The 19541-nt window shown below is 40.4% G+C and overlaps 1 protein-coding gene and 1 long non-coding RNA gene across 11 annotated transcripts in view; one reads left to right on the top strand and one right to left on the bottom strand.

Annotated features, from left to right (window-relative positions):
* Positions 1–19541, bottom strand: part of TMEM108 (transmembrane protein 108) — a 377589-nt gene that overhangs the window by 25913 nt on the left and 332135 nt on the right. The gene's annotated exons all lie outside the window — the stretch shown is intronic.
* On the top strand, positions 12607–15779 carry LOC147577164 (uncharacterized). Of its 2 annotated transcripts, none has more exons than XR_015239976.1 (3): positions 12607–12747; positions 15399–15517; positions 15681–15779. It is a non-coding gene; the product is annotated as an uncharacterized LOC147577164 (long non-coding RNA). The 2 variants fall into 2 exon arrangements; XR_015239977.1 differs by having other exon boundaries at positions 15677–15779.

The following is a 19541-nucleotide window of genomic DNA, read 5'->3' as shown; positions in this document are numbered from 1 at the left end:
GAGGTTTGCAGGCAACTTTCCCAGCAACCTGGTATAAGATCATGTGTCCACAGGGGCGCCTGGGTGGCGCAGTCGGTTAAGCGTCCGACTTCAGCCAGGTCAGGATCTCGCGGTCCGTGAGTTCGAGCCCCGCGTCGGGCTCTGGGCTGATGGCTCAGGGCCTGGAGCCTGTTTCCAATTCTGTGTCTCCCTCTCTCTCTGCCCCTCCCCCGTTCATGCTCTGTCTCTCTCTGTCCCAAAAATAAATAAAAACATTGAAGAAAAAAAAAAATTAAAAAAAAAAAAAAAGATCATGTGTCCACAGAAGGGGGCATGCAGATACAACACTGCGTAGGGGGAAAGACTGAGTCCCACCCTGCCGCCCTAATGGCAGCTTCCAGCTCCTCCTATCTTTCTTAACTTAGTGGGTGGATTCTGATTTAACCTAGCTACTGATATGTTGTGGAGCCTACCTGAAGAAAGAGAAAGGGGAAAAAAGATTCCATGACTATTGCCAAATACATTTATCTATATTCCCTCTGATTCTCAGCTTTTTAAATATTTGCATTCAGATCCAAAGTGTAGAGTTTGGAGGTGAAACAGAGAGACCAACAGCCTGAACACATAGTTTTTAAATCTGTTCAAAATCCAACTGAGGGGTCAGGGTAAATGCCACTCACTTAATATAGTCACAACTTCCTTGACCCAGGAAGCAGGTTGCATGAAAACCAAAGCTTATTTATCATTACTATGGGGCTAGATTGCCTTACCATTTAACCATGGGAGCCATATAAGGTGTTGGATATAGATACTTCTAACCTCATTCAAAATTTCTACCCATACCCCCTTCCTGCTATGTGATAATGTATCAATCTCTAAAAACCCAACTTGGCTGTCAACTTGTTTTGACAAGATCAAGGCCCTTCAGTATTTCTGGTCAGAAATGATGGCTCCCTGTGCAGTGCTCCCAGGGCACTCTGTTCCCATTTATATTGTGGCCCTTCTCCCTACAGAGTTCTTTATTCAAGGGTGTGGTAGGAAGGCATGGGACTGGTGGTGGTGGTGGTGGTGGGGTTAATGGTATTTAGGATCAATTCTGGCTCTGTAATTTCCTAGTTGTGTAACCTCAGGCAAATTAGTTAAGCTTTGTTTTCCCCAGCTATATAATAAGGATGATGATGCCTAACTTCAGGGTGCTTTCAGAGGTGGGAGAGGAGACTAAGAGGTACAGAGGGTCCACACAGTAGTGGCATTCAACAGGTAGCAACTGTTGTTTTAGTTTCTACTACATTTAGGTCACTCCCCTGGGGCCGTGAACTTCTTGAGCATCTGGAGCCCCAGAACTTAGCTCACTGACTCGTACAAGGAACAGAATAATGTTTTCTGAACAATGTGGGAATAAAAGAATACTTAATTTCATGCATTTGAGTTATCTGCAGCTGAATGCTTACAACAAAATTATAGATGTTTATTTATTTGTTGACAATGTCAACAGAAGAAAGCAGTAAAAAAATGTGAGTCCTGTGATGTGGCTATACAAAGCCTGCGTGTGTCTTCACGTGGGTATTTATCTCACTTTTACTTTGCTTGTTTTTGTGGTTAACATTAACTAGTTCAAATGAACACAGCAACGCATAAGACAGAGTGAGGCAGGAGAAGGCTGAGACGGAACCTACATCCTATGTATCCTCCTAAGATCCTCTTCCGCAATTGTGCCCACTGCTGCACGTTCCATTCCTAATTACAAAAGCAAATAAGCCTTGTTTCTTCCAAAGTTCTAAAGGGTTGTGTGAAAGTGTGTGCCAGGAATTGGGCTTTACAGAGATATGTCTTGGCTTTGGCTTCCTGGTTGAAGGGGTGTGCTCTGGGCAGGTTTTCTGTTTTTGTTTTTTAACTTTTTATTTATTTAATTTGAGAGAAAGAGAAAGTGCAAGTTGGGGAGGGGCAGAGAGAGAGAGAGAGAGAGTGAGACAGGTGCGCAGGCACACAAGAGAGAGAATCCCAAGCAGGCTCTGCACTGTCTGTGCAGAGCCCGACGCGGGGTTTGAACCCGTGAACTGTGAGATCATGACCTGAGCCAAAGCCAGACACTTAACTGGAGCAACCCAGGTGCCCCTGGGTAGGTTTTGATGACAGCAATAAAGAAGTAGGACGAACAGAAGGACTTATGTTGAGGGCCAGCTGACAGGGGAGCCAGCCCTGTGAAGCCCATAGAATCTCCAGATGCTTGGCTCCTATAAACCCAATAAAATGACTCCTCCAGGGCCTGAAGTCCCACAGCTTGGGGTCTTGGCCAGTGGGCTTCTCAATGAGCATAAGAGAATCTTTGGGACTCCTAAGAAGCCCCTTAGATAGTTCTGAGGACCTTGTCAGATAGGCAAGGTCGCTAGTATCTGTCTACCCTCAGCTTTAAATTCTCAAAAGGAAGAAGAAAAGGCACAAAGTTTGGGCCTGATCATGCCTGAGAATCATTTACCTAAAAAGAGCATTGGGGTTTTTGACCTGACATCCTCTGGGGCTTGTCTGAAGCATTATCTCTCAGCACCCACTCCTCTTCACAAAGAGCTTGCTGTTTACTGAGAGGAAAATGGGAGGCCAGCAGGGACAGTGGCAAGCCTGAGGGGAAGGGGTGGGCTGAGTGGAGAGGCTGACATCAAAGAAGGGTGTCTGCTCTCTCTGGCACATTGGCTTGCCTGCTCCTGAGCTCCTGCAACTTCTCCACTAGCATTGTGCAAGGCTGCTTGGTATTCTCCTGGTTCCCTGATGGGGCTGGCTGCAGACTGTCTGGTACGGCTCTCATCAGTTGCCAAAGTTCACTGCCTGTTCCAGTTTGCCTGGAACAAAACGGCTCAGGCAACACAGCTGTGCATTCTTGTGAAATTGCCTAATTTCCCATTTCAAGGCAGAATGCCCATACTCTAAGGTATAATTTAGGTTTTGGGCATGAGCTAGATTTCACAATTGAATTCTGAGTCAGCCCTCCAGGCTGTGCGTGCTTGGGGATTAAAGCTTTGCTCCCTCCCTGCTCGTCCCTCCTCCCCAATACTGATAACTATTCACTAATTTTAGATTTCCACTTATTGAGAAACTACTATGTGCCAGGCACTCTACTAGGTGATTTTTATATATTATCTTACTCAGTTATCGTAAAACCCTATGAGGGAGAAAAGAACAAACCTTAATCCATGTGACTACAAGGGTACTCACCCTCCACCTCTTTATTCTTCTCTGTTGGAGTAGAAATCTATGGATTTAGGTACTTAAACAATTCAGTGTGGACTTAGAGGTAGCTTTCTGGAGGAAAAACTAATAAAATCATGTTGTGCATGTCAAACCAAGGAGATAAGAACAACATATACAGAACAAGGAAAGAACAATGGAAGATAGTCTGTAAATCAAGACTATGTGGGATGTAACAGATTTGATGTACACTAGCTTGGCAGGGAACCCATGAAAGGCAGAGGAACCCAGCAAGTCTTCCTGGAAGAGGAGAAATCTGAATTCTCTTACTACCATTCCACCATTCATTCATTTCTTCATTCATATATTCAACAAACATTTATTGAGGGCTAAGCTGAGGGTAGCTTTGTGTTTTCTAGATAAACTGGCATCATGATCTCAGACATGGGGATGGCTGCTATTACCTCATTCCCCATGATGGGCACTAAAATGCATATTGGTAGAGAAAATTCTGGCAAATTCTGAAAAGGAATTTTTTCAGAATTTATCCATGGCTAGAAAACACTTCAGCACTTTATATTTTACAGTATGCTTATGTTCAGAATCAGAACACACATTTATTAAATATCAAATTAGGTTTGAAGGTATTTTACTCTTAAAAACCCAATTAATACTCATATTTTATAAGAGGTGGGTTTCATTACCTAAAGCCAAGTTTCAGAGATGTTAAAAGACTTATTCAAAGTCACACATTCAAGGGGGAGCCAAGATGAATACATGGCACACAGTTCAAACACTGCCTCTGACTTGAACCAAAGAAAATAAGATCAGAATCAAACCTGAAGCACATCCTGAAATGTTCTACTCCCAGGCTAAGCCTAGGGTGACATGGGGACCACCATCCCAGCCCAACTCCAGAATGTTGTTTTTTGTAGACATCTTCTTCAGTAGCCTAAGGTAGCTGCCCCTACCTCCTAGGCATGGGGAGGATGGGAGGTGGTTCCTTGCCCCAAATTTGGTTAGCTGTTCTTCCCTTACTCTAGCCACAGCTCCCACAACAGGTACTGAGGCACATAGGTAAGTGGTGTCCCCCCGACCAAATGTGACCCAAATTTCTTTTAAAATCTAGAACACACTGTTTAAATCCTACAGACCTAGGAATAGGACTCTTTGCAATAAAGGGTGCTTAAGTTCTATCCTTCTCCTCCCTCTTCTCTTTCCTGGAGAGATATGGGGAGAAAACAGACACTGGGACTAGGTAGAAATTCACTCATTAGTTGTATGGCCTTGTATCAATTTCCCAGGCAAGGTGGCTATGTTGGGATTCTGTCTGGTGCTTTCTATTCACCATGATGTTCTTTCATTAGTTCTCAAGATTTTGTACTAAGTTGGTGCAGTGGACAATGTTGCTTGCCATCTAGATTCCTCCTTCCACCCCCAGTAAGGAGGTCCTTATTCTATAGCTACTAGGAGTATTGGCAGCTGATGGCACACAGCTGAGTTTCTCTTTGGGAATTGCTCTCAGTTGACAGAGCTGCCTTGTTCATGGATATACCCTCTTCCTGGGAAACTTGCATCCAATGACCAGATCCTGTTGTTAAAAGGACTAATCTCCTTGCTTCAATTTGGGACAAGCATAAAGGGCCACTCCAGCTCCAGAGTTCCCCATAGGGTTGGTTGAGGATTTTGGTGTGACTGCATCACAGCCAACTTCTCCCCCTGCCCAATACTGCTTCCTTTACTCTACTAAAGGTATTGATTCTGGGAACACTTCCAAAAAACATCCAGTATGCAAATTACAGCTCATAGTATGCTTTCTGGGAATAATATCTGCAACATACAGTATCCAATCAATGCTGATAAGGAGGAGGATGATGATCCCCCCCCCCCCTTGTTATTCTTTTCCTATGTCTTACTCATATATTACCCATTATGTCCTGTGTCTTAACCATATATTCCTTCCATCTCACTTAATATTCCCTTAAAGATTCACCACTTTTAGATACCCTCTCTTGGTGTACCCCTTTCCTGGTCCTAGTCATTGTAACCATGGTTATCACTCTAAATGATATGTAAGATCTATATTTTTGTCATTGTGTATTTCTGACATCTTTTCATTATCCTGGAAGCCCTTTGAGAAAATAAGTATTTTCAAATTCAATTTAAAAATATCAGTCTCACCCAAATTTGAGGAGGGGAAGATGGCAGTGGAGTAGGAGGACCCTAGGCTTGTTCCAGGAACACACTAGATAACTATCAAATCATCCTAACTACCCCAGAAATTGTACTGAAGACTGAAAGAACAAATTCCACAACTAAAGGGAGAGAAGAGACCACACTGAAGAAGGAAGGAAGTGTGGAGATGTAGTTTAGGAGAAAAATGGATCATGTGTGTTGTGGAGGGGAGGGAGCAATGGTTATAGAGAAGGGGGGGAGAGAGAGAGAGAGAGAGAGAGAGAGGAGAGAGGAGAGAGAGAGAGAGAGAGAGAGAGGAGAGGTGAGGTGAGGCGAGGCAAGGCGAGGAGAGAGGTGCACATAGGGGAATGGACAAGGAGAATGTTTCCTCAAAGCCATTGGAAAATGAGAGGGGCTGAATTTCATGAGTTCTCTAACCAGTGGGTCTTAAAATCTGGAGTTTTAAAGGTCAGGAGGCTTGGCTGGAAAACAGCCCAGAGGGCACTGCCCTGCTCCTGGAGAGAAGGCAGGCAAACCACCCAGGGGCAGACAGTATAGAAACAGCAATCTGAAAAACACCTGGGGCATAGTGGGGAGATTATCTTGGAGATCATCTTGGAGAGCAACCCTGGGAGGCAGCATTCATGTAGATGTCTCTCTGGGAACAGGAGAGCTGGCCAGGGCCATTTCCCTCCCCTGCCCCTCTGCATAAACACAGAGCCACCTGTGGGAAGCAGCACAGCACCAACACTGGCTGCTTAATTTGCTTATATCAAGCCCCACCCACCATGCTTTGGTGGGACTGCCCTTCTCAGTCAAGCTTGCCTTAGTCACAGCATGGCAGACCCTGCCCCTAGAAGACCAGCACAAACCCCTGCCCAACTATGTCGCCTAATCAGAGAGTGAGTTGTACAGGGTCTCAGTTCTGGTGGCATTGGTGTCAGGTTTCATTTCACAAGCAAACCAGAGCACACCTAAAGATAAAACTTGCCACATTCAGGCCAGGCACCAAACACTGCCCATAGCAGGCAAGAAGAACCTCTGCAGACAACTGGCCTGAAGGATACAGCAGCAAAATATAATAGCAGAGTACATGCAACACACACCAGAGACATTCCCTGAAGCACCAGATCCTGAGCACTACATCATCTCTTCTTTATAGGGCCATAACTGTCAGAAGCAGGAGACATAACTGACTTTTCTAACAGACAGAATGCATAGACTCAAACAAAGTGTCAAGATGGAGGAATTTATCCCAAATGAAAGAACAAGATAAGGCCATGGCTAGAGGTCTAAGCAGAACAGAGATAAGTAATATACCTGATGGAGAATTTAAAGCAACAATTATAAAGATACTCACTGGGCTTGAGAAAAGACAACATCAATGTGACCCTTACCACAGAGATAAAAGAGTTAAAGAATCAATCAGAGATGAAGAGTGCAATAAATGTGATTGGAAACAGGCTTGATGTAATGAAAAGCAGGCTGGAAGAAGCAGAGGAATGAATTAGTGGCGTAGACGACAAACTAATGGAAAATAATGAAACCAAAGAAAAGACAGAAAGAATTATGCAAAATGAGAATAGATTTAGGGAACTCAGTGACTCCATCAAACATAATAACACACATATTATAGGAGTCTCAGAAAAAGGGAGAGAAAAGGGGGCAGAAAATTTATTTTAAGAAATAATACCAGAAAACTTCCCTAATCTGGGGAAGGAAACAGACATCCAGATCCGGGGAGGCACAGAAAACTCCCATCAAAATCAACAAAAGCAAGCCAAATCAAGACATTATAACTACATTTGCAATATACAATGACAAAGGAAAAATCTTAAAAGCAGCAAGACGAAAGAAATCCCTAACTTACAAAGGAAAACCCATAAGGCTAGCTGGAGATTTCTCAATAGAAACTTGGGAGGAAAAAAAAAGAAACTTGGCAAGTCAGAAAGGAGTGGCATATTTTCAAGTTCTGAAGGGGTAAAATCTGCAGCCAAGAATACTCTATCCAGTAAGGCTATCATTCAGAATAGGAGAGATAAAGAGTTTCCCAGACAAAAAACACTAAAGGATTTCATGACCACTAAACCGGCCCTGCAAAAAATATCAAAGGGAACTTTTGAGTGCAAAAGTGACAAAGACAAGAAAGGATTAGAGAAAATCTCCAGAAACAAATAATAAAATGACAATACATATCTATCAACAATTACTTTGACTGTAAATGGACTAAATGCTCCAATCAAAAGATATAGGGTGTCAGAATGGATTAAAAAAACCAAACCAAAACAAAAAAAACAAAACCAAGACTCATCTATATGCTACCTATAAGAGACTAATTTTAGACCTAAAGAAACCTGCAGATTGAAAGTGAGGTGGTGGAGAAACATTTATCATGCATATGGATGTCCACAGAAAGCCAGAGTAGGAATACTTATATCAGACAAACTAGGCTTTTTGTTCTTGTATTGTTATTATCCTGCTTTGGGTATGATGGTAGTACTGGCCTCACGGAATGATTTTGAATGTTTCCTCTATTTCATTCTTGGTAAGATTTTGACCAAAACTGTCATTAAATATTTTTTAAAAATGTTTAGGAGAATTCACTAGTGAAACCATGTGCTCTTGGGCTTTTCTGCGCTGGGAGATTTTTGTTTGCTAATTCAACTTTCATTCTTGTTATTGATCTAAGAAGATTTCCTATTTCTTGGATTCAAAATTCATGATTCAATCAAGGTAATGGGCATTTCTAGGAATTATCTGGTTTCTTTTTCTAAGTTATCTGATTCGTTAGTATCTAATTTTTATAGTAATCTGTTACCACACTATGTATTTCTGTGGTTATCTGTTGTATTGTTTTCTCTTCCATTTCTCATTTTAGGTTTTGACTCTTCTCTCTCTTTTTTCTTTAATGGAGTGAAAGCATTGACAATTTTATTTATTTTTATGGAAAACTTGGTCATTATTTTCAGTGTTATGTTATTGTTTATTCTAGTCTCTATTTATTTCTGATTTTTCTTTGTTATTATTTCCTCTACTAAATTTCAGCTGTCTTTTTTCTAGTTCCTTATGGTATAATATTATTTATTTAAACTTTTTCCCTTGATACAAGCATTTATAGCATAAATTTCACTCTAACATCTCCTTTTGCTGCACACTGTAGATTTTGGAATATTGTGTTTTCTTTTTCTTTTGTTTTGAGACATATTTTGATTTGACCTTTGATTTCTTATTTGGTCCACTGCTTGTGCAGTAGTGTGTTAATATTTACATATTAAATATTTAATATTTACAGTGTAGATTTTCCAGCTTTCGTTTATTGTTGATCTTTAGTTTTATACCATTTTGGTTGAAAAATATATTTGGCATGATTTCAGTCTTTTTCTGAAAATTAATTTACTTATTTTGAGAGAGAGAAAGAGCACGGGGGAGAGGCAAAGGAAGAGGGAGAGAATCCCAAGCATGCTCTGCCATGTCAGTGCAGACCTGGCCATGGGGCTTGATCTCATGAACTGTGAGATCATGACCTGAGCTGAAATCAAGAGTTGGATGCTTAACCAACTGAGCCACCTATGTACACCTGATTTCAGTCTTCTTAAATTTGTAATATTTGTTATATCTCTTTTTATGTGGATTCTTTTGTGTGTACTTGAAGAAAATGTGTATTCTTGGATGGATTTTATTTTTTTTATACACACACACATATATATGTGTATATATTTATGTATATATGTATGTGTGTGTATATAAGTATATACATATACTTATACATATACACACATATATATATAAGTAAGGGGTTTGAATCTTGGCAGTCTGGCTTCAGGGATGGCCACATTACCACAAGGTCCTCCTGCTCAACCATAACTCCCTGAAGGATGGGAGGAAACATTATTTCTTTGTATATTTCCATAGCATAATGGAATGGAATGGATGGAACGTTTCTTAGATGGAATGGTTTATATATCTTTTAGAACCATTTATTCTGAAACATGTTTCAAGGAAAAAATGTTCTTTTTGAAAAAAAAAAAACCAACTGAGGGTACTCATTTAAAATAAAGCATATCAGCCTGGCTCAGTTGGTAGACCATGTGACTCGATCTCAGGGTCCCACATTGGGCATGGAATCTACTTAATTAAAGAAAAAATTTTAAATAAAAAATAGATAAAATAAAAATATATAAAAGCAAATAAAAAATAAAAAAATAAAAGAAATAAAAGAAAAATTAAAAAAAAGCATATCAGAGGTGAGGGGTGTAGGGGATGGATGAAATAGGTTAAGGGGATTAAGAGTAAACTTAATCATGAAGAGTACTGAGTAATGATATATAGAATTGTTGAATCACTATACATAACAATGTATGTTAACTATACTGGAATTAAAATAAAAAAATTAATACACCAAAAAAATCTATTCCTCCTACCCAATAATATACGCTGATGATTGAAGGCATCTAATCCTGTTGGCTGAACATTTGACAAATCCCTTATAACCACCTCATCTTCCTCTCAGTTAATTCATTCAGCATATATTCACTGGGTGTCCTATCTGAACTAAGCATTGTTTATGCTATGTGAATACACAAAGAAATAATGTTTCCTCCCTATCCTCCAGAGAGTTATGGTTGAGCAGGAGGGCTTGTGGTAATGTGGTTGACTCTGAAGCTAGACTGCCAACATTCAAACCTCTTACTCCCATGTTCTAGCCCAGTGACCTTGGGTAAATTAAACTGTCTGTGCCTTAATTTCCTCACCTATAAAATCAGATTAAAAACACTATCTTATAGGATTTTTGTGAGGATTAAATAAGTTAATATATAAGGGGTTTATAACACTGTCTAGTAGACAGTATTATCTAAGTCTACACTCTCCAATATGGTAGCCATTAGTCACATGTAGCTACTGGGCATTCTAAATGTGGTTAGTTCAAGTTGAGATGTTCTGAAAGTGTAAAATACATATCTAATTTTTCCAGGTGATTCCAATTTCACCAAGTTTGATAGGCACTGCTAAGGGAATGCAGAGGAACTGGTGACAGGTCCTGTTAGAAGAGAAGACCATGTCATCCACCATCCACACCAGTTACAGAGAAGACGTAGGGCAGGGGAGGCCACACAAGAAATGGTCTAGGCATTTTAGTAAGTTTGAAATACAAATAGGTAGCCTACAGCAATGCTCCATTCCACACTGCTTGGCAACTTCAGTTGCTGCTTTTTCTGGAAACAATGCCCTCTTTGCCAGACTGGGTCTGCAGTCTTCTACACCTTTTCAATCTAAAGTGAGCCTAGAACAAAGGGAATCTAAACTCTTTGCCCTAGGTCAAATTAATTTGCATTTGTAAAGCACAACCTCAAAAGGCATGCTTGTTATTCCCTGTGTTGTGCTCCCTACTAGGTGGATGTAGAGCTGACTTGGCAGCCTAGGTTCAGAAACAGTGCAAGAGAGCAGTTGCAACAGCTCAGGAGCTAGCCCATGACAAGTGCGTCAGCTTCTAAATAGAGCCACTTCTTGAGAACATCATAAGCCACGGGAGGATTAGGGGGTAGCTATAGAGATCTTTTTCCATTAAGAAACAATTCTACACTAACTCCATGATTTTGCACTTTGGATTTATAATCTTTTTTTTTCTCTTGGGCACTTACCAAATAAATGCCTTTCATTTAATGAAGTCTAAATTCTGCCCTTGGTCTTCAGTGGGGCTACACAGAGGGACATGAATCCAGAGAAGTCCACGCATTATGATGTGGGTATGACACATTGTGAATTAAAGGACTTAGTAAGCTGATGCTGCATTACTCTTCCTTGGGGAGAGGAGAGCTGGGGATAAGGGGCCCCATGGGACATCATCACCTGGGAGGAGGTTGCAGGTGCATAACAAACTCATCTTTATATGGAAACCTGTCTTTGCTCTCTGCTCCCCAGGTTGTTGTTGTTGTTGTTGTTGTTTCTTCTTCTTCTTCTTCTTCTTCTTTTTTTTTTTTTACAGCTTGTGTATTCATAGACCTCTCCATTCACAATGATGAATGATATCACCTTCCCTCACTTCCCTTAATGCAATTATGCTGCAGAAGTTTTGGGCCAGTGCAAGGTTTCCATTAAATTATTTCTTGGAAGTGGCATTGTGTCTGTGGCTTTCACCTACCAGAAGAAGGGCAAGCATCCGAATATTAGCAGTGATAGGTGTCTCATGTTTACTGGCAATTATGATAATAATAATAATAATAATAATAATAATAATAATAGAAGTGTAGCAGTGACAGTGGTCGTGGCAATTGTAATGGTCAAAAAGGTATTATTTATTTGGTCCTACTATTTCAGCTTCTGTGCTATATACTTTGCTACAATGCCACATTGTAGTTTTCAAACAAGACTGCCCTAAAATATCATCCCACAGGTTCTTCCTACGAGGTGATGCTGACATTCATTGAGATATGAGGTCTATGTTCTCTTATACCTGGGTAAACCTGTGACTGTGGCAGAAGTGACACTATGAGTTCCAAGTTCTATTAATGAGGAAGCATAAGGCAAGCTGGGGGCAAAGCACAAGCTAACAACCTTCTCTGCCCCCACCCTAGACGGGATAAGTATGACATCCCTCGGCACTCCTGAGTGTCCAAGAACAAAGGAAAGAAAAAAAAAAACAATGGTTAACTGATAGAGATCACCGTCATGCAGGACATGAGTCTCATGTCATCAGTTTACAAATGTCTTAGTAAATGATAAGAAAATGGCAATGTTATTAAAAGCTAATCTCCAGAAACCGTACTCAGTTTCCTGGACCCCTAACAACACACCCCTCTTCGTGGTGATGTGAGAAGGAAATAGCAAATTTGCTTATAACCTGCAGCCCATAGACAAATACTTGAGATAGGTAGAGTAAAACATTCTTCCAGGAATTCCCTACTATCTTAAAGTTAATGCTTTGCTAGAGAAAAAACCACCTTAACTTGACAATAGCTAGGCTTCCAGTATCTTATGAATCCTCATTAGCATATGAAAATCTGTGTGGAGTCCTCTCTTTTGCCTTTACCTCCCCTAACTCCATAGTACATAATCAGTCACTCCTCACAACCCCTGTGCAATTCTTTCTGCCCAACGGTCCTGTCCTATGCTTTAATAAAATCACCTTTTTGAACCAAAGACATCTCAAGAATTCTTTCTTAATTGTCAGCTCCAGACCTCCACCATCACTCCAAAACCCCATCACTATGACTTCATAAAAAATAACATGCAATAAGATGCTGCTGCCATGGATCATACAGAGATGGACATGCCCCAGGAGCTCTAGCCCTTTAAGCCCCCAGCTGTAGGTGTCTCTCCAGCATTGACTGCCAAATGGGAGTAAACTAATCTTTAGGTGATTTCAGCCCAGTTGATGCCAAGTGAAGTCCCCACTGAGTCCTGTCCAGAATGCAGGTTTGTGAACAAAATAAATGGTGTCATTGTTATAAGCTGCTAAGTTTGGGGAAGTTTGTTACACAGTAATAGTAAATGGAACTCCTACGTTATCTCATTAAACCTATGTGATAACCTTTCAAACTAGGTATTATTGTCATAGCTACCTTACAGATGAGGAAACACGCAAAGAATTTTAAGTTATTTGGCTGAAATCTCACAGTTGGTATGTGGCAGGGCCGAGCTGCAAGCCCAGGTCTGTCTTGCTCCGTGTGCAGGTTCTGAGTCAGATCCTACCCAGCCTTGGCTACACATCCCATTCATGTGCTACAGTCCCCAGTGGGTCTGTACCCCTGCCTAGCATATCTCCTAGATTACACATGGACATCTGTAAACAAAGACGGCCTCTGGGTTTTTCACTGTGTGGTAAGAAAGATTTACCTTTTAAAGGTGTGCAGATACAGATGACTCCTATGCTCAGTATGAAAACACACTTGGCACTGAAGTGAAAATGGGAAAAAAGAACACAGGCTGCCTTGAGGTTAGATTTGGGTTGCAATGTCTTAGTTCATTCCAGTGGACTTTAAGATGTTGGCTTGTATGTATGTATGTATGTATGTATGTGTGTATGTATGTATGTATTTAACTATCCATAATGTTATTTCCATCATGAGATGTATTCGAAGAGTCAAATGGCTTCTTTGCTGTCTTTTATTTTGGAGCTCAATTGGTTTGTAAGCAGGAGACAACCCATTTGGGATACTCTTTCAGAGCTGTAGCAAAGTTAGCTGTGTTGCTTGTATTTTCACAAACTGTTACACCCCAAATGACAATTGGAGCTACCCTTTGAATTAGCAAGGTCTCATCAGATACAGAAGGAATACAATCAGTGACAGCATGAAGCACAGTATGATCCAGTGCATAGCATGTGGGAGACAGGGTCACCAGTGTCACTCATGGCCAATAGGGGCCTTCAACCAGGTGGAATAGCTCTGCTCCTGCAGAGCTGGTTTGTAAATCAGAATCCCCAGGTAGCAAACAGAGAACCAATTCAGGGAGGGTCTGCTCATTTCTATTTCTCTGGGGTTCCCATACTATAGGGCAGAGACTTATCCTGTGTACAATCATACTGGAGGGCTAACTTGACTCCATCTTCTCATTCTTGAATATTCCTTCATTTTTCATGGCTCCCTTTTGATTCAGGGAGACATTTATTTCTCTGCCTTTAAATTTAAATTTATTGAGGTGTGACTTATATGCAATTAAATCCACACATTTTAAGTGTACACATTGATGAGTTATGACAAGTATACAAACTTATGACAAGTACCAAGTATACTTGTGACAAGTATCCTCAGTGAAGATAAAGAACATCTCCATCTCCTTGGAAGGTTCCATTGTGTCCCTTTGCAGTCAGATCTCCTCCCCTATATCTACTCTGGGCAACCAATAATCTGACTTCTATCACTACAGGTTTGCTTCTTCTGTTCTTGTTTTGTTTCTCGCTTTCACTCAGCATAACATCTGTGAAACTTATTCATTTGCTGCATCGGTGGTTTGTTCCTTTTTTATGGCTGGGTAGTATTCCATTACATGACTATGCCCCAGTTTGCATTCATTCATCTAATGATAAACATTTGGATTGTTTCCAGTTTACGACTATTATGAATAAAGCTGCTATGAACATTTGTTTACAAGTCTTTGTATGGACATATGTTCTCATTTCTCTAGGGTAAATACCTAGGAGTAGAACTGCTGGGACATATGGTTAAGTATATATTTAACTTTGTTAAAAACTGTCAAACTGTTTTCCAAAGTGGTTTACCATCTTACATTTTTGTTTCAAAATTTAATTATGTTGATTGACATATGAATTAATTATTTAGGTAATAAAGTATATCGGTATGATTGAAAGTCAAAATGCAGAAAATACAGTGAAAATTCTCCCTCCCAGCTTCAACTCACCTGAAAGTAAGCAGTGTTACCAATTAGTTGTGGACCTTTCAAGAGATAATTGAAACATTCACAAGCAAACCCTTAACTACATTTTCCCTTCCCACTCTATACAGGTGAATGTGTCCTTGACACCTCTTGCTTTTCTTACTTAATAATGTATCTTGGATATTGTTAAAGGGATATTTTCTAAAGTGTGTTCTGAGAAACTCTATCCCCATCAAGAGCTGTGTCAGAAAAATGGTCCCAAATAAACTTGGGAAAATGCTGCATCCTTCAGCCAATCCTCAGAAATTCACAATTCACATTCAGGTATTAAAGGCTCTAAGAAGTCCTGTAATTGAAAAGCAAAGTTTCTAAAAATATTTCACCTGAGAATCTTTTTCTTACCAGCAACATCTGTTTAACTTTGCAGAACTAGAATTCTGCAGAATATTCTTGGGAAAGCACATTATATAGACAGACTAGTAAACATTTTAGGCTCTGTGGATATGGTCTCTGTTGGGATTATTCAGTTCTGTCATTGTAGTGTGAAAGCTGTCCCAGGCAAGATGTAAATGAATGGGTGTGGCTGTGACTCAATAAAGCTTTATTTACAAAAGAGGCAGCAGGCTGTAGTATGCAACTCCTGATCTAGGATTTGAGATAGTAAAGGACTGGCAATTATAAATTTTTAAAGTGTTTTGTCAAGGCCTGCTGTTTGTGCTTTCTCCCTACAGGCCCCATTCCCTTCCCCACCCCAATTAATCTGCCATCTCAAGGTTTAGAAGGACAGCAATTGAGGGAAGGAGGGGACAGAAACAAAGGAAGAAGATGGGGATGGAGAGAGAAGGAAAAGGTGAGAGGGAATTGTGGAGAAGGTGTCCTGGAGCAGAGGTTAAAGAAAATAAACACTGCTAAGGGCTAAATCAATAGCTGCCTGAAATTAAAGTTCCTCCTAACTGCTTTTCCTTTTTTTTTTTTTTTTGCCTCTCTTTCCCCTCTTGTCCCCTCTAAGCCAGGTGTCCACATGGAACACTGGGAAAAGGGCATCCATGTTTCACACTTTCATGGTCCATTTGATTAAATAAATGTCCACTGACTGAATGGAGACTTTTGGATTCTGGGCTTTAGTATCTCCAGCTGTAAGACCATGAAATCTTTGTTGTTCATGTCAAAACCATCTGAGGATGCATCAGGTTGTGGCCAGACATGTAATTCTGGGAGTAAATTTTGTAAGTTTTCCCTTATTAACAATTGGGCAATAGATATAACAGTTATCTAAGAAAATTTTAGCTATTGTTTTAAATACCAGATTCCATCAACTAGAAGAAGTAAAATACTATTGTTTTATGTATGAGTAAGAAAAAAATATACCAAGTATGACACAATGCTTTCTTGCAATTACAATTTTTATTTTATACTTAGTAAAAGAGCTCCTTTAGACTTACCTAGACACATTTATCATATATCCCTTCACTTACATCATGAAGTAATTGCCAATCCTTTTGCAAGCATCTCAGGAAAAAAACACAACCCGATTTCAACTGTTATGTAAGTGTTTTCCTTCTTTTGATTTCATCTAGAGTTTAATTGTTGCTTTGGTTTATGGAATGGAGACCATTCATACAATCATGGACATTTTTTCCACAAATATCAAATTTCGGCCCTGCTGCCCTACTTCAATGCCCTTTGCAAATGCAACTTTTTGTTTCCATGCTTTGTCACAGTGAATCTTTGTGACCTTTGTGTGTGTGTGTGTGTGGAAACTCTTCAAACAGCAGTTAAACATGCATAGTACCAATGGTGCATTTGCCTCAAATAGAGAGATGAGGTGAACAACTACAACCAACATTCACCTGTGCACAGACAATGATGACTGTCATGAGTGCTGCCTGGCTGACAGCAACTGCAATATGCATTGTAGTTCCAGGGATGTTAAAGTGAACAGAAGTGTTTCTAACAACATAAACCTACATGAAGATGTATGTTTAAACAAAGTCCTAATTTCAAACTTTAGTAGGTAAAGAAAAAAATCCGGTGCCCTGAAGCAGGATGTTGTAACATTTTTCTTCTTCACAACCATTTCCAAATGCTGCACAGTGATATTCAGATACTTCCAGCTGAAAACCTGTGCACTGGAGTCACCTGGATGGTAACAGGTCCAACTATGAGATTCTTGCAGGTGCTAACTTGGTATGACCCACATCCAACTATGAGATTCCTGCAGGTGCTAACTTGGTATGACCCACAAAACTGTATTTTCGCACTTGTGTGCCCTCCTGTGAACTCAAAAAAGATGTATGGTTTACATGATGAATTGTGCATAAGAGTGTGAAGTGCTGATCATTTTAAAGTAAGAAAATCAGAATTGAACTATAGCTAGTTTTTTTTAAACATGTGCTTAGCACATATGCCAAAGGAATGTGTAAAGGAAAAAGCTAATTTAGAAATTTATATCCCTGTAAAAAATGGTTTCATGACATTTAAAGTAAGATCTGACAGGCTTCTGCTACAGTTAAGGAGGCTGCCTGGCTCCATAAACCCCTTTCTGAGCTGGGCTTGCCAGGTTCTGTTTGGTAGGATTGGAAGAGCAGGGATCTAGTGAGATGTGAGTGCATGTTGGCGTGTGAGGGAAAGCACCACGCTACACTGTGCACTCTCTTGGTTATGAATCTTGTGTCTCTCTTGCCTGAGGTTCAGACCCAGGTTCTTGTCTAATCCCAAGCTCCTGTTCTTTTCATCCTCTGCCATTTCACAAATGTGCTGATAGAACCCCCAATGTCAAAACCCTAATATTTCTGTTCTATACAATTCATTGTAGTAAATAAGCTTCCTGGCAAAGCTTCCCCAGGGATAGGGATGGTTGCCATGTGATATTCTGGATGCCAGCTCATCCTTCTGTGCCTATTCTAGCATGGCAGAAGTCTGTCAGATGCCTGATCAGATTTCTTGGGTGGCTCCACACGAGAGTGAATTTCCAGATGTGTCCCTGGCTCCGAGCTTCACTGGCATGCACCTAACATGGTGTATGCCATGCTCTCACCACAGACATGGAAGTCTGAAATGGTAGAACTTGTCTACGGTGTGTGCCATTCATGCTTTCAAAATGTTTTCAAGGTGGTTTACAAGAGAACAGGCACAAACATAAGTCTTGTAATATAAAAACTGAGATCAAGACTTTACGGAGCAATAAAAAGACTAAAATGCATTGAAACAGAGGGTGGAAACCAATGCAACAGGGAGAAGCAAGAGCCACCTGTGAAATTCCATGCTGCTGGCCCTGCCTCCTATGGTTTCATTGCTAAGCAACCTTAAAGGACACAAGCAAATCAATGCTTCTCCAGAATGTCAAGGAACAAAATGTAGGAGTGATCATGAGCCTGTCTGGTACTTGTGAAGGAAAGTTTGGGAAATGGGCTGTATGATTAAATTAGATGGTAGGCAAGACACAATGCTGTTCTTTTTCTGAAAGGGAGAGGCTGAGCATTGCAACTGGAGAAGACAACGAGGTCCTTGGCTGGCTCCAAAGCTGCTTCCATGTTTGTAGTGTGTAAGAAGTGATTATTTCCTTTTACTGTACAACCTTTATCTCAATTCAAATCTCATACCTAGTACTTCTCTGTCAATCTAGAAGCATGAAGGTAATAGAGCTGGGACAGATGTCACATGCCAAGTCATTTAAGGTCCTAAGTTACTGAATGAGAGTTGAGTAGAATACACAGGGCAGAAGCAGATACAGCAGTCCTTGGCATGGGACACTGGGCTTCCACTTCCCCAGTGGATAGGATCTTTACAAGATCTGAGGTCATACCAGATTCTTGTTATGTCATTGCTCTTGCAGGCTCGCATCTTATGTCTTCATTTTCGAACAACTAAGGCTAATGATGTATATGCTCCAGTTTAAGGAGCCCTTACAAAAAACAGGGTCTCCTAACTCTTAAGCCCAAATCAGCATCAGATTGCTCTCCTTATCTTGAACTTCATGAAGATTGGAATGGGTGGGTGAAGGTAGCATTATTAATACCCTGGTTGCCCTTGAACAACATCTTGGTCTTTTGTTTTCTAATATTCTAGAAAGAGGTTCCCCCTAAACCCCAGCCTGTCATTCTGCTGTTCAAATATCTAGTTGGCCTCCTTCAGTTCAAGGATTTATTGCAAGATCAAGATCACATAGGTGAAAAAAAAAATCACATAGGTAGTAAGTGGTAGGGCTGAAACTTGAACCAAGGCCTTCTAATTTTGTTCAGAGCTATAACTCCCGATCACACATAAGGATGCATGGCAGTGCCTAAAATTTCTTAAAAAAATTTTTTTTAAATGTTTATCTATTTTTGAGTGAGAGAGAGAGAGAGAGAGAGAGAGAAATACAGAGTGTGAGCAGGGGAGGGGCAGAGAGAGAGGGAGACACAGAACCTGAGGCAGGCTCAAGGCTCTGAGCTGTCAGTACAGAGCCTGAGGCAGGGCTCGAACTCACCAACTGTGAGATCATGACCTGAGCCGAAGTAGGACACTTAACTGACTGAGCCACCAAGGTGCCTGAGCACCTAAAATTTCTAGGCCAACTAGAGCCTCTATGTTCTGTGTTTTTGTTTAGTTACCATTTCTGTTAGGTTAACATGAAAATAAAATTGTAAACAAAACTCTCAAAGTAGTCACAGGATATCCAATGATACAATCTCAAAGTTTAGGAAGAGAGGTAACTAACATTAGCTTTTAAGAAGACACCAATTTTGTATTCTAGGGTATTTTCGTGTGCATCTAATATATAGTTCCCAAACTTGGCTTTTCACTAGAAACAATAGGATTTTGGAAGCTTCTCTGATGAATCTAATGAGAAGCCAAGACTCAGAAACACTGATCTAATTAAAGCTGCATGTTAA

This window comes from Puma concolor, chromosome C2 (assembly GCF_028749965.1).
Source record: "Puma concolor isolate L17-30 chromosome C2, mPumCon1.1.hap2, whole genome shotgun sequence".
Classification (NCBI taxonomy): Eukaryota; Metazoa; Chordata; class Mammalia; order Carnivora; family Felidae; genus Puma; species Puma concolor.
The sequence above is the reverse complement of the archived record's forward strand: the minus strand, read 5'-3'. Positions and strand labels throughout refer to the sequence as shown.